General features: G+C 46.2%; 1 protein-coding gene and 1 pseudogene across 2 annotated transcripts in view; both read right to left on the reverse strand.

Annotated features, from left to right (window-relative positions):
• RLIM (ring finger protein, LIM domain interacting) overlaps window positions 1-12342 on the reverse strand; it is a 113644-nt gene that overhangs the window by 25867 nt on the left and 75435 nt on the right. The gene's annotated exons all lie outside the window — the stretch shown is intronic.
• On the reverse strand, window positions 9154-11790 carry LOC147718481 (proteasome subunit alpha type-2 pseudogene; annotated as a pseudogene).

Consider the following 12342-nt stretch of genomic DNA (forward strand, 5'->3'; position numbering starts at 1 on the left):
TTAAAAATGAGGGTACTGTTTTGCAACAGCTAGCATTAACAGTCATAAATGCTCACTCTTTCGAATAGTGTGCTGCCAGATAGCACGGCAGGTGGTTTAATGCTAGCATTTATGATTTTGAAACTGCAAGGCTTGGAGACAAATGGCTTGTGATAGCACTTTTAAGCATATTTGGGACATTCTGCAAATGGCAACGTTTTCAGACGAATGTATAGTGTTGACCAATAACAACCGAGTGCATGTGTGCATCCACAATTTAAATAAATGTGGAAAAATACTAGCTGTAGCGTCATCTTTTGCTTGTGACAAAAAGAAATGTGGATAAATACAGAAAAAATGTCCAAAAAATAAATATGGATAAATACAGACGGAAATGGCAAAAAAATAGATACCAAAAACCGGGAGCTCTATTTATAACACAAGTGCAGGAGTCCTGCATGAGCCAGGATATGTAAACAATATGCGGTTTACGAAGAAGGAAAGGAAGCACTACTCAAGCATCCACGGTGCACTTGCGGGCAGAGAGATAGTTTTATTACACTATCACAAACGTTTAAAACGCATAAGTGCAGGAGTCATGCACGAGCCGTCGTTAAATTATCAAAGCCGAGTGGTAGATTGTTCAGGTAAGTGTTATGGGTGTAGTTTTGTGAGCGACTTTTGTTATGCAGTAGCTTAATGAGGAATTCCAAAAGGGTGCTGCTATAATAGAGTCGTGAGAGGGCAAGTCAAATATTGGGCTGGTAGGATTTTGTGCCGTGATGGTAGGCACATTTGTGCAAGAACAACAGCTGGGTATAGGCATTGTATAATCAGCTTACCAAAATGGATTGTGTGGAAGGTGAGATTATTCTAAGAGGGAATAATAGTTTAGTGCGGGCAGGAAGGGTGTTGCGGGTAGGTGCGGGTAGTAATCGTGCAAACGGTGAGTTTGGTAATGTGAGCAATTACAAACAAGCTCTCAGCATTGCTTTGGGGGGTGGGGGGGACTCTGCGAGTCCTAAAAACGTAAAGTCACGAGCGGCGCTCACACGCGGGGCTAATTCCCCTGCGGTGCAGAGCGTTCTAAGAAATGGGCGTGGTCATGGCAAGCTCAGCTCGTCATGAGCACAGCGCCACCGTGCAGCGTGACGAGCCGAGCTCGTCACGAGCACCGTGGCGCTGCACGCGCCCACCTCCCCACCAGCGCCGCAAGGGAATTAGCCCCGCGGCGAAGATGTTAAGGAAAAAAAAGGGGGGGGGGGGAGGGTGCATGGAATCATAGGTGCACATTAGATTGAGCCCATCTGATAGAGTTAAAGGTGACGTTTGAAATGCTGGATAAAAGATGTAGGTCATGTTTTTTGAAACTCTTAAAATGACTAACAGATTATGTGAACTATTGAGAAAAGTGGGTACTGAATTGGAACAATGTACAGCAATAATGTAGAATTGAGTTGTTGAAAGTATTGAGCAACCTATGAAGTTCTTAACTATACGAAAATTAATATATTGTATTTGCCTACAAGATTGAGATTAAAGGCAACCAAACAGTTATGTTATGTTAGTTTTGTCTTTAATAGCGCGCGGCTACTCCATAGAGTATCCCGGCGCTTTTATTGAAAACCAGTAGCAGGGTAACAAAACACAGTAAAGCAAAGTAATGCAAAGTGGACCAAGAAGAATCCAAGAGGAGCGAACTACTGGGCGAAAAGCCAAGTTTTGAGGCCTTTCTTAAAAGTCAGCAAATTAGGGGTGCTGCGTAGTGCCATAGGCAACGTGTTACAAAGCTGTGGCGCCAACAGCGACCCCCAATGCGGGCCCTTTTTACTCGAGGGACCACCGCAAGGAACAATGATTCAGATCTCAAAGATCGGGTCGGATGGTAGAAGGCAAGCCTCCTTTGGAGATATTTGGCTCCCGTGTCATGGAGAGCCTTGTGGGCCAAGGTCAAGGCCTTAAAAACGATCTGCTTCCAGATAGGCAGCCAGTGAAGCGACTGTAAATGGCCTGAAACTCTGGCTCGAGTTCTGGACCACCTGCAGACGTTGCAGAAGATATTCCGGCAGGCCAAGATACAGGACGTTGGAGTAGTCCAATCTTGAGCCAATTAAGGCCTGCACCGGCACCTTCCTATGATCTTCTCAGAGCAAAGGAAGAAACTTACGGAGCATCCTAAGGAGGCCAAAACATGTTCCCGTAAGACCAAGGATCTGAGATCTTAACGTGAGGCCATTGTCCATCTTGATCCCCAGATTCTTAGCTAGCTGGGACGAGTGCGCTGGAGGAAACATTAACAGGCCACCATTCCTGCCAGTCTGGATCATAAGGGCAGCCGAAGAAGAGTACCTCAGACTTATCTGAGTTGCACTGGAGGCTATTGAGCTGGAACCATTTAAAAAACAGCCCTAAGGCACTCACGGATACTCTCTCCATCAAAATCTTCTCCTTTCCTGCACGTAAAGAGGAGCTGGGTATCGTCGGCATAGGATACGATCTGGGCCCCATGAGACTCCGCCAATGCCGCGAGAGGGGTCATAAAGATGTTAAAAAGAGTCGGGCTCAACACAGATCCCTGCGGAACTCCGACTCTCAAAGGCGGCATCACGGCAGAGCTGGCTGAGGCCCAGACCGTTTGTCGACGGCCGGCCAGGAATGATCTAAACCAGCTAAGCACCGTCCCCCTCAGACCGATCTCATGAAGTCTGGTGAGGAGACCCTCGTGGGGGACGGTATCAAAGGCCGCCGACAAGTCCAGCATTACGAGCATAGCTTTGCCCCTCGAATCCAGCGCCTCTTTAATGGCCTCAGACACCTCCAAAAGCGCCGTCTCGTGCTTAGATTGGGGCGGAAGCCAGATTGAGTGGAGTGCAGCAGATTGTGAGATTCCAGAAATTTGGAAAGCACGATATGAACATGCTTCTCCAAGATCTTAGCCAGCGCAGGGAGGAGAGAGATTGGCCTGTAGTTGATCAAGGCCTCCGAGTCTAGACCAGGCTTCTTGAGAAGGGGAATGACCATCGCCTGCTTCCAAGCCTGCGGGACCACCCCCGACTCAAGGAGATATGAAAGAGTGGATTCGCCAACGGGTTTACAACGTCTGCCATTTTCGCCAGGAATTTGGCCGGACATGGGTCAAGAGGCGACCCAGATTTAGGATTGGCCATAAATGCCAATGACGGAAAATCTGCCAAGACTGAACCCGAAAGGGCCCACGGACCTGGCCTATCTTTGGGGCTCGGAGGTACTTCAACTACCCTCAAGGGAAAAGAATCCTGGATCAGTTTGATCTTGGTGGTAAAAAAGTTGGCGAGTGCGGAAACCCACGAGTCAGAGGGAGCGGTCTGGGTCGAATTAGTTCGAGGGGCCGTGAATTCCCTGACGATCGTAAAAAATCTCCTTACAGGAATTAGAGGCAGCCTCTATCCTCCTCGCAAAGTAACCTTTTTTCTCCAGGAGGATGTCCCGATGGTAGGCCTTAACCGATGTCCTATAGACAAGCCTGGCCGCTGGATCGTACTGAGAGCACTAAGCCCTTTCAGCCACCTTGCACTGCCTTCGAGAAGCCGACAGTGCTTCAGTGAACCAGGGGGCAGAAACCCGTTTCGATGTTAATCGGGGGGCTGTCACAGGGGCTAGATCATTCAGCCTGTTAGCCACGCCTGCAGGGACTCTAAATCCCTCTCCAGGTCTCCCGTGAAAGGGCAGGGATGATCAAGAGATGCCCGAGCTAGTATCTCTGGAGTCTCCCAATGAAACGCCCTAGGGGCTCGCCCCAGCTGCCTAGGAGCGGTGCTAGATGGTTTCTTTGTGCCTAGTACATGAAATTTGGCCATCCTATGGTCTGACCAGAGCACCGGCAGAAGTGACAGGACCTCAATGGGGGACGTGGAAAAAACCTGATCCAAGGTATGGCCCTTTTCATGCGTTGGTCCAGAAAGGTAAGGAGCAAGGCCTAGGGGAGCTGTGATCTCAGTTTGATCATGTCAGGGTCCGATCCCTCATCCATATGGAAATTAAAATCCCCGGTCAGGATGCAGCGCTCCGCTCTGAGCCAGCACCGAAATTGCCGACTGGAGCTAGTCAAAGAAGGAACCAGCCGGTCCAGGGGACCTATAAACTAAAAGCCCTTTAAGAGATTGATGCGGCGCCAAAGCTATAGAGAAAGCAAGGGCTTCAGATCCTGTAATAGCATCCGTGGGAATAATGGAGCAAGCGGCAAGTTTATTCACCACAAATGCCACACCCCCGCCCCTCCCAACCAATCTATCTTGCCTGAAGATATTATATTCTGGGGGGATTGCTATAGCTATGTCGGGATTAGACGAATCCTCAAACCATGTCTCTGTTAACATCAGACATAACGGCTTTTCAGCGGCCAGGAGATCATAGATATCCTGCACATGCCTGCGTGCTGATTTAGTATTTAAAAGCAGACAAAGATGCTTCACACTGTCCAGCTCCCTGTTTGGTAAAGTGGCCGGGGCATTGTCTGGTACCCAACCATAACCAGGGCATCGTCTCTTACCCCTGTATCGACCCGTAAAAACTTTGACAGCCCCAGGGTACCTTTTGCAGAGACCAAAGCTCATGCGACGTGTAACAAACCCTAGTGGCAGTAGGAAAAGGTAATCCCGGTGATGGAGCCCTGCCCGCCGCTCCGCTCGCCTCCAGGGCGCTGACGGGCGCAGACGGGCTGGAGTCTGGCGTGACTCCGGCGGTGATCCGGTGGTCCTGCTGCGCGTGACCGCTGCGCATCAACATGACTTCCTTTAAGAGGAGGTCGAGCGCAGGGCCGGACTGGGAAGCGAAAGCAGCCCTGGCAAATTTTGCCAGACCAGCCCCCGCCCGATGCGCAGCGAGCCAGCCCCCGTCCGACGCGTAGCGAGCGCGCGCAGCGCGCGAGGCCGATGGCCATTAGGGGGGCTTGGGGGGGTTCTCCCCCCAAGAAATTTTTCAAAAACGACATACCAAAATGGTGAATTTTACAGCACATTTTTCATTACATATTCAAATTGTATCAACTTTCAAAGCACAGTAAACAGTAGATGATGACCATAAAGAACATCAGGTTACCCACCCAGTCATATGTATCCATAGGCATTCTTTCAGAGAGCACTAAAAATAGACACAAGTAGTGAATCAGAAAGAACAAAGTAAAAGTGAGACCAACCCCCACATGGTGTGTAGCCGTGAGCAACCACTATGGGGAGTTTGGGGGGTTGAACTTCTACCCCCCAAGAAAATTTGGGAGACAAAGGCCAAAACAGCAATAGATCTGGTTATGTTTCGTACGTGGGGAGGAGAGAGAGTGGAGGAGGGGGAGAGAGAGAGGGAGACAGAAGAAGAGATAGGGAGAAGTAGAGGGAGAAACACAGGAAGACAATGAGGAAGGAAGGAGTGGAATGAGAGAAAGATGGGGAGAGGGATGGAAAGAGATAGAGAGGGGGAGGGGAGACAGAGGAGAGGGAGGGGGAGAGAGAGAGAGAGGGAGAGAGAGGAGAGAGAGAGGAGAGAGAGAGGTAAGAGAGGGAGGTGGAGAGAGAGAGAGGGGAGACAGAAATACAGGGATATAAAAGAGAGGGAGGGATAGAGAGAGGGAGAGAGAGAAAAGGATATAGAGAAAGGGATAGAGAGTAAGAGAGATATGTGGATAGAGAGGGAGAGAGAGGGGGAGAGAGGGAGGGGGAGAGTTAGAGGGGGAGAGAGGGATAGGTATAGCGACAGATTGAGAGGGATAAATAGAGAGCGCGTGAGGGAGAGAGAGGGATAGAGAAATAGAGAGAGGGAGAGAGCGAGAAAGAGGGCAAGAGAAAGAAAGAGTGGGAGGGAGGGAGAAGGAGGGTGAAAGAGCGATGGAGAGAGAGAAAGAGCTAAGAGAGAGAAAGAGCTGAGGGAGAGGGAGAGAGAGAGGGAGAGATCACACTGTTCCCTTTTCTGTCCGCATTTGTCTTTTCTTCTTCCTTTCATCTCTACACCCCCGACTAGCTCTACTTCATGCATGCATGCCAGACAGAGCACGACTGTGCTACCTGTACGTCCCAATATTGACAGCGGGCAACACTTAAACCAAAAGGTCCATAGTCATAGAGCCGTTTTAAGGTTATCGGCATGAGATAAATGCACATCCACCGAGTCTGAAATGGAACACATTACGCAGTCTGTGCTTATCCCAACACCAGCCAAGGATCCAGCCTTCCTGGACCAAACTTGGACGCCTCTGAGTCAGCATTTCAAAACTTGTTGTGAACTGCAGCTGATCCAAAAGAAGACAACTTTTTTTTACAGCACGTTTGTCAGCCTCACTTTCCTTTGGTCCCCAAAGTGCAAACAAATGCGTGATCATGCGATTAACTCCAATGTTTAAACACAACTGGGTTTTTAGTCAAAAATAAGTAGATTTCACTGTTAGGAGTTATCACAAAGGCACATGATATGGCAATTTCAATGGACACAATGGGGTCAGGTTTGCAGGATGCACCACCGTGTACAGTTATACTACAAAGATGGCCTTTCTGGCTCTGCCAGTGATTTACAACAATAAAGTGTGTCTGCATCTCACTGAATAGTTTCTCAAACTAAGAGCAAAAATAGCTTGGTGCAGCCTAAAGATTCCATGCACAATCCCTCAAAGTTACAGCAATTGCTGATCACTAATATTAATCCAACCCATGCCAAGGCCGTGATTAAAGTAGGAGCATGAACAAAGCAGCCAGCCAGCCTGGACTAGTTTCAGCATGGTTTAAGCAGTGAAATAATAACTAGGCGTGCCAAAATAATTTCCTTTGCCATCGTCTAAGATTTAAGCAGCTCACTAGAGCCTCCACTTGGTAGAAAACACATCCAGAAGTAATGCGCTGGAAATAAAGATGCAAGGGTCTGCAGTCTAGAGAGATTTTTACGATTTGAGAACATGCATAACTTATGAAAATGTCACACATAGCAATCTGAAACCTTGGCAGCTATGGGCAGGCTCTAGCTGACTACTCCGAGGGACTCCAAGACTAGAGGCCTCATGTAACATACAGAGCTGTGCTGTGCATATACGGTCAGTGGTAGGCAACTTACCACTGACCGTATATACACAGCACAGCTCTGTATGTTACACACTGCGGTAACTGTCGGATTGGAATCACATTGCTCTGCAGCTGCTAATGTATTTTCAATCTTGCAATATAGATTAAATACTCATTGGCAGTCGTTAATAATCAGTTTTTTTATATAGCGCTTCATACCAATCCTATGCAGCTTCTTAGTGTTTTAAATAAGAGGAGTTCTTACTAACAAATGTACCCAATTTAACGTTCATTTGGCCTGCATCAGAGGGACGTAGTCCGAGGCTGGGTTAGCTGGAAATTGAACTATTATAAAGATCATATCAGACGACGTAGGTGAGTGTTTAACCAACAAGTAACAATAGGATCTCTCAAAATCAGTAACCCAAGGACTTATTTACATTATAGGCACTCTGTGATCTGCAAGGTGCATGTTCTTTGCAGCAGGCATATTAACTCACTGTGCTACCTTACCATGAGTCATAACTTGTAATCTAATGGATTTGTCACATATGATTCTATTCTTTTAAGTATTATGCTTTTATGATTTAAGCGTTTACATCCAATAAAGCTTGTTTTGATTTGGATTTGATTTGAGTCAAAACTTCCACTAGACAAACCTCCAATCTTTCTCTAGAAATAACATTAATCACCAGTGTTATCTTGACATTTTTTTGTTGCCTGAAAATTGCTGGAGGCCAGAAACGGGGCAACAGGTGCTTTTCAAACCATGATATACTTGCAAACATGATACCCCCTGTTGCACCAGTCGCACCATCCTAGAGCTGGCTCTGGATAAAGGTCTGGCCACTACTCAATACTTTAATGGTTCAATGGACAGCAATAAGGACAGCAAGAGCTCCTTGGAGTATTCTGGACATGGATTCCTTGATTAGTAAGGTTTCAAAGGATCGTTCTTTGATGAGACCATTTATGAAATCAACATGTCCTACTTGGGATCTACCTCTAGTCTTTAGGGCTTCATAGTCTCATCCTTGTGAGCCTTTGGTGGAGGTAGACACTGGAAACATGTGTCCTTTAAGGTGTTCTCTTTCGCATCCATAACATCAGTCTGTAGACAAAGTGAGTTGGGTCTGTTGTCTATTAAACCCTGCTTTTTGAGGATTTTTATCAGATAGACTGATTCTTAGATTAGAACCAGGTTTCCATCCTAAAGTTATGTCTTCTTTCCATGAAGACAAGAAATATGTTTCCGTCTTCTTTTGCAGCATCTACAATTCCTGAGAAGGATACTTTAAACACAGTGCATATGCTGAGGACACTGTAGATCTATGTGTCTTATCTGGCGAGGTCACAAGACTCTAGATAGTGTGAAAATATTTTCATTTTGATATATTTTAATATGGGTAGAAAGCTTCCTCCCCGACTTTGAGTAACTGGATTAGAACTCCTATGAGCATGGCCTATGTTTCACATGACATAGTTTTACCAGGCAAGGTGACGGCTAGTCCATTCGAGGAATGGCTGCTTCCTGGGTTGACACTTGTGGGGCTTCAATGTTAGATAGATTAAAGCAGCCACCTGCGCTACCCCGTCCACTTTTGTCTCATGTTATAGATTGGATATGGGGAACCTTGAGTCCATGGAGTTTTGGTTCCAGAGTATCAGCAGCCACTCCTAGTTTTGCATTAAAATTCGAATATGCAACAATTTGGAGTTTTTGTCATTCTTCGGGTTGTGAATGTTGCTCTGGAAAATTGTTTGAGGAGGTAATAATTTGATACCTATTGGTAAACTCTGAAAAACAGTTTCTCATACCAAATATTACAACCGACCCTCTACGTTTCCATTTCACACCATGGATTTCCTTATAGCTTACAGTATGCAGGCATTGTTGAGTTGAGTTTCTTCCCTCTTTATTTCCTGTGTATTAGAGAGGTATTAAGGGTGACAGCGGGCAGAGTTTGCTTTCTGATTGGCTGTAGCTGCGGAAGTCATCTCCCTGAATGTACAGTTCAAGGTTTTCGTTTATTGTGATTTGCACGCATACCATTTTAAAAAGGTCCGTCAGACAAACCATGTAGAAATAAGTATTCAAAAAAGCTGCAAATTAAACATTTTATACATTGTAATTCTCCTGTGGTAGAAATATATGTTTCTACAAATTCCCAGTTATTCTAATGTACAAGTAGTATGCTATAGCAGACAGATAATCCTTTACTTCAGCTGGAGTGAGCCTTTTAAATCCTGCTTCATTGCAGATACCGACTTCAATGTTGTCTTCTGTCATCTGTCCTTCAAAGCTTTCCTTTAATGTTAAAACGGCTGTGTGAATGGCATCTTCAAGTTCCAGTTCTTCATTATACCCTTTATCAAGGAAAGTTTTTCCATTCACGTAATTTTCCCCATAGCAGTTGCTGTCCATGCAAAATAGGCACCAGAAGGATCAGACTGAATAAAATATGGCCTTTCCTCATCCCAACCAGCAATTAACAATGATACACCAAATGGGCGAACACCACCGGACTGTGTGTACTCTTGCATTACTGAAGCAACTCGCTGTACTAGCTGCGCTGTTGGAATTGGTTCCTGGTAAACCAAGAAATATTGCTGAGCCAACTTCCGAGCCCTCTGTACCAGTACCCTGTAGTCAGGACCCATGCCACTGACCACCACCACTGCGCGACGCGGCCCCTCCCGCCAACTTCAGTGAAGACCAAGCATTAACGACAAAGTCATCATGAGTCATTAATGATGAAAGAAAGTAACTGTAATTGTCGGTACGGGAGCCAGCCCAGGGCGGGAAAAAATAAAATACACTTACTCAGTCACAGTAACGGTCACGTCGGGCCGGCCCGGCTCCTGCTGTTGGTGGGTGGTACTGACAGACACAGGAGGACAGGAGGGCAGGCTAGTACTTCCAGGGGCGGGAGCGGGCTAGCCACCACAGTAATAATTAAATTATGGCCGCGCCCGCTCCGGTGAGGTCCTTTCAGGGCTGGCTGACTCTCTCGTCATGATGGTGATGACTGCGCAGTTCTTTTGCCCACAATGCAATGCGCATGTGGGGGGGGCACCCTAGGCGCGCAGGAGGAGGCAGGGCATGACTGCGCGCTGCGCACAGGCACCTCCCTCGGTCCCTTCTCCCTCCAGAAACCCTTCTTCCGCTTTTTTTTTAGGTTGCTGCTTGTGATCAGCCTTCTTGCTGCTTCGTGGCGCTGTAGCATGGGCGGCGCTGCAGCCTGCAGGCAGTCACAACACGACTGACACTTACACACTGATGCTGACGCTTGGCCTGTGACGGACGAACGAAAACGAAAATCGGCCCTCACTCACAAATCCGGCCCCCTCCTGACTCAAAACCGGCCTCCAACCCCTCCAGCCGACCGGGGGATTGCCCGGTGCCCGAAAGCACCAGTCCGGGCCTGGTCGAGCGTCCTTGGGCGCTAGAGCGTGCACTACACGCCCGGCGTCCTTCCCTCACCTAATATGGCCGCCAAACTGCACAACTGCCGAGAGGCAGAGACAAAAGGACCCGGGACCCGCAAAACGCGGTGAATTGACGATTATAATGCAAGTGTGAGGAGCAGCCCTTAACCTCTTGGCTGCTAATGACAAGGGTAACTCGTCATGGACTTTCCATTGATTTCAATGGAAATTATATGAGATTAATAATAATGCCTTAGCAGTAAAGGGGTTAAAAACAGGGGAACGGTAATTAAAAATAGAAAACAAATATAAAACGAGGAAGATTTAAACAGTGCCAATAAAGAGAGAATTCTAGTGGACTTGATAAAGATGGGATATCAATAGAACAATCGAAACGCGTTGACGCTTCACCCAACACAATCCGTGGAAATAGCTTATCCTACAGATAAGAATAATAGATTGTATCTAGGATTAGCAATTGAATTGTTTAGACCGGATGTGTTCCTAAATGACAAAATGTACTGTCTGTATTTGTCTCTGTTGAATGTTTGTTGGCACATATCAGGTATTAATGCTCTTGCAATCACTCCTATAGTGAATCATTTTTTTTCTTTGTGTATGTAATGTATGTTTTTAATGGTATATGAACTGGACATCATTGTTAGTGTAATCAGTTTTACAGTGTTTTTTAATTGCAAAAACTGTCGATTTTTAATAAAGAAATATTTTAATATACATTTCTAATTAGAATAGTAGTACCTATAATTCTGCTTGATCTAACAAATGGGCTATAATTTCTCTTGCTGGGAATTCCGAGACCCACTATTAGTATAACTTTCCACCACGAGATATTTACTTGTACCAAGGAAACCATTGCCAAGCCCCCAGCCTCATCTCGATGGTTCCAAAATGTGATTAAGTTGTCTAGGAGACTACTGTCCGAATTCTGGACTTTAATGAAGCTCTATTAGGCAGCTAATGAACGTAGATGCGGCTAGGAGATAGCCTCATTTAATCAAATTGAGGGGACATTGGAGACACCAAACTGCACAGAAGATCGGCTCTATGTCCAAATGCTGATTGTGAGCCTGTGCCTCATAGGTCTGGTGCCTTAAACGCCCCAAGCCTTCAGTGACTAAATCCTCTTCACAACTGTGCTTCCTAGTTCTCCTCAGAGACAAACCTGAAGAATAGCTAAGAAAGGAAACAGGTGATACAATAAATCTCCAAGGTTACATGGTGGGTTAGGAAGCTAGGTTTTACAGAACGTTGTGTCTTCTCACTTCTAGGTGGACTGGACATACATTTCTGCTGTTGGTTTAAACAGTCTCTTAACAACTAAGTTATTTGTATGCACTCGGGCCATTTTGGGAATTTGCAGCTTCCTGCGAATTGTATTTTACAGTTTTCCAGCTAGAAATAAAAAAATATATAAATTGCATAGTAGCTCTTACAGGCCTACTCATTTGGTGGTTTGGAAGCTGCTTGTTCAGTTTTTGTCCAGCACTAGAAGGACAAATGCCTTATTCTCCCCAGTCACTACCCTTGCTCTCCCTCAGCACTTCCCTACTTTCCCGTCTCCAATAACACCACCACCCTCCTTGCACAGATAACAGTTCTCTCCACTTATTAAGTATACTTCCCACAACACCCGCCCTTATCCACCTTAAATTGTCAGCCATCAGGGAATAACATCCATGGCCTTTTGACAGGCTCTTCAATCCTCAATCCATTCTTTATCACCCACACACATTGCACTATTCCCTACCCAGCCTAACAAGGACAATGGTGGTGCCACACCTGCTGTACTTCTTCCCACCTACCTCAACCTAATGCTCTTTTGTCTTTCTAAACACTACCCACAACTTACCTCTAGATCCCCCTGCTCACAAAACTGCAAACTCTTCTTTCCATTCCT

Source organism: Lissotriton vulgaris, chromosome 4_1, assembly GCF_964263255.1.
Source record: "Lissotriton vulgaris chromosome 4_1, aLisVul1.2, whole genome shotgun sequence".
Taxonomy (NCBI): Eukaryota; Metazoa; Chordata; class Amphibia; order Caudata; family Salamandridae; genus Lissotriton; species Lissotriton vulgaris.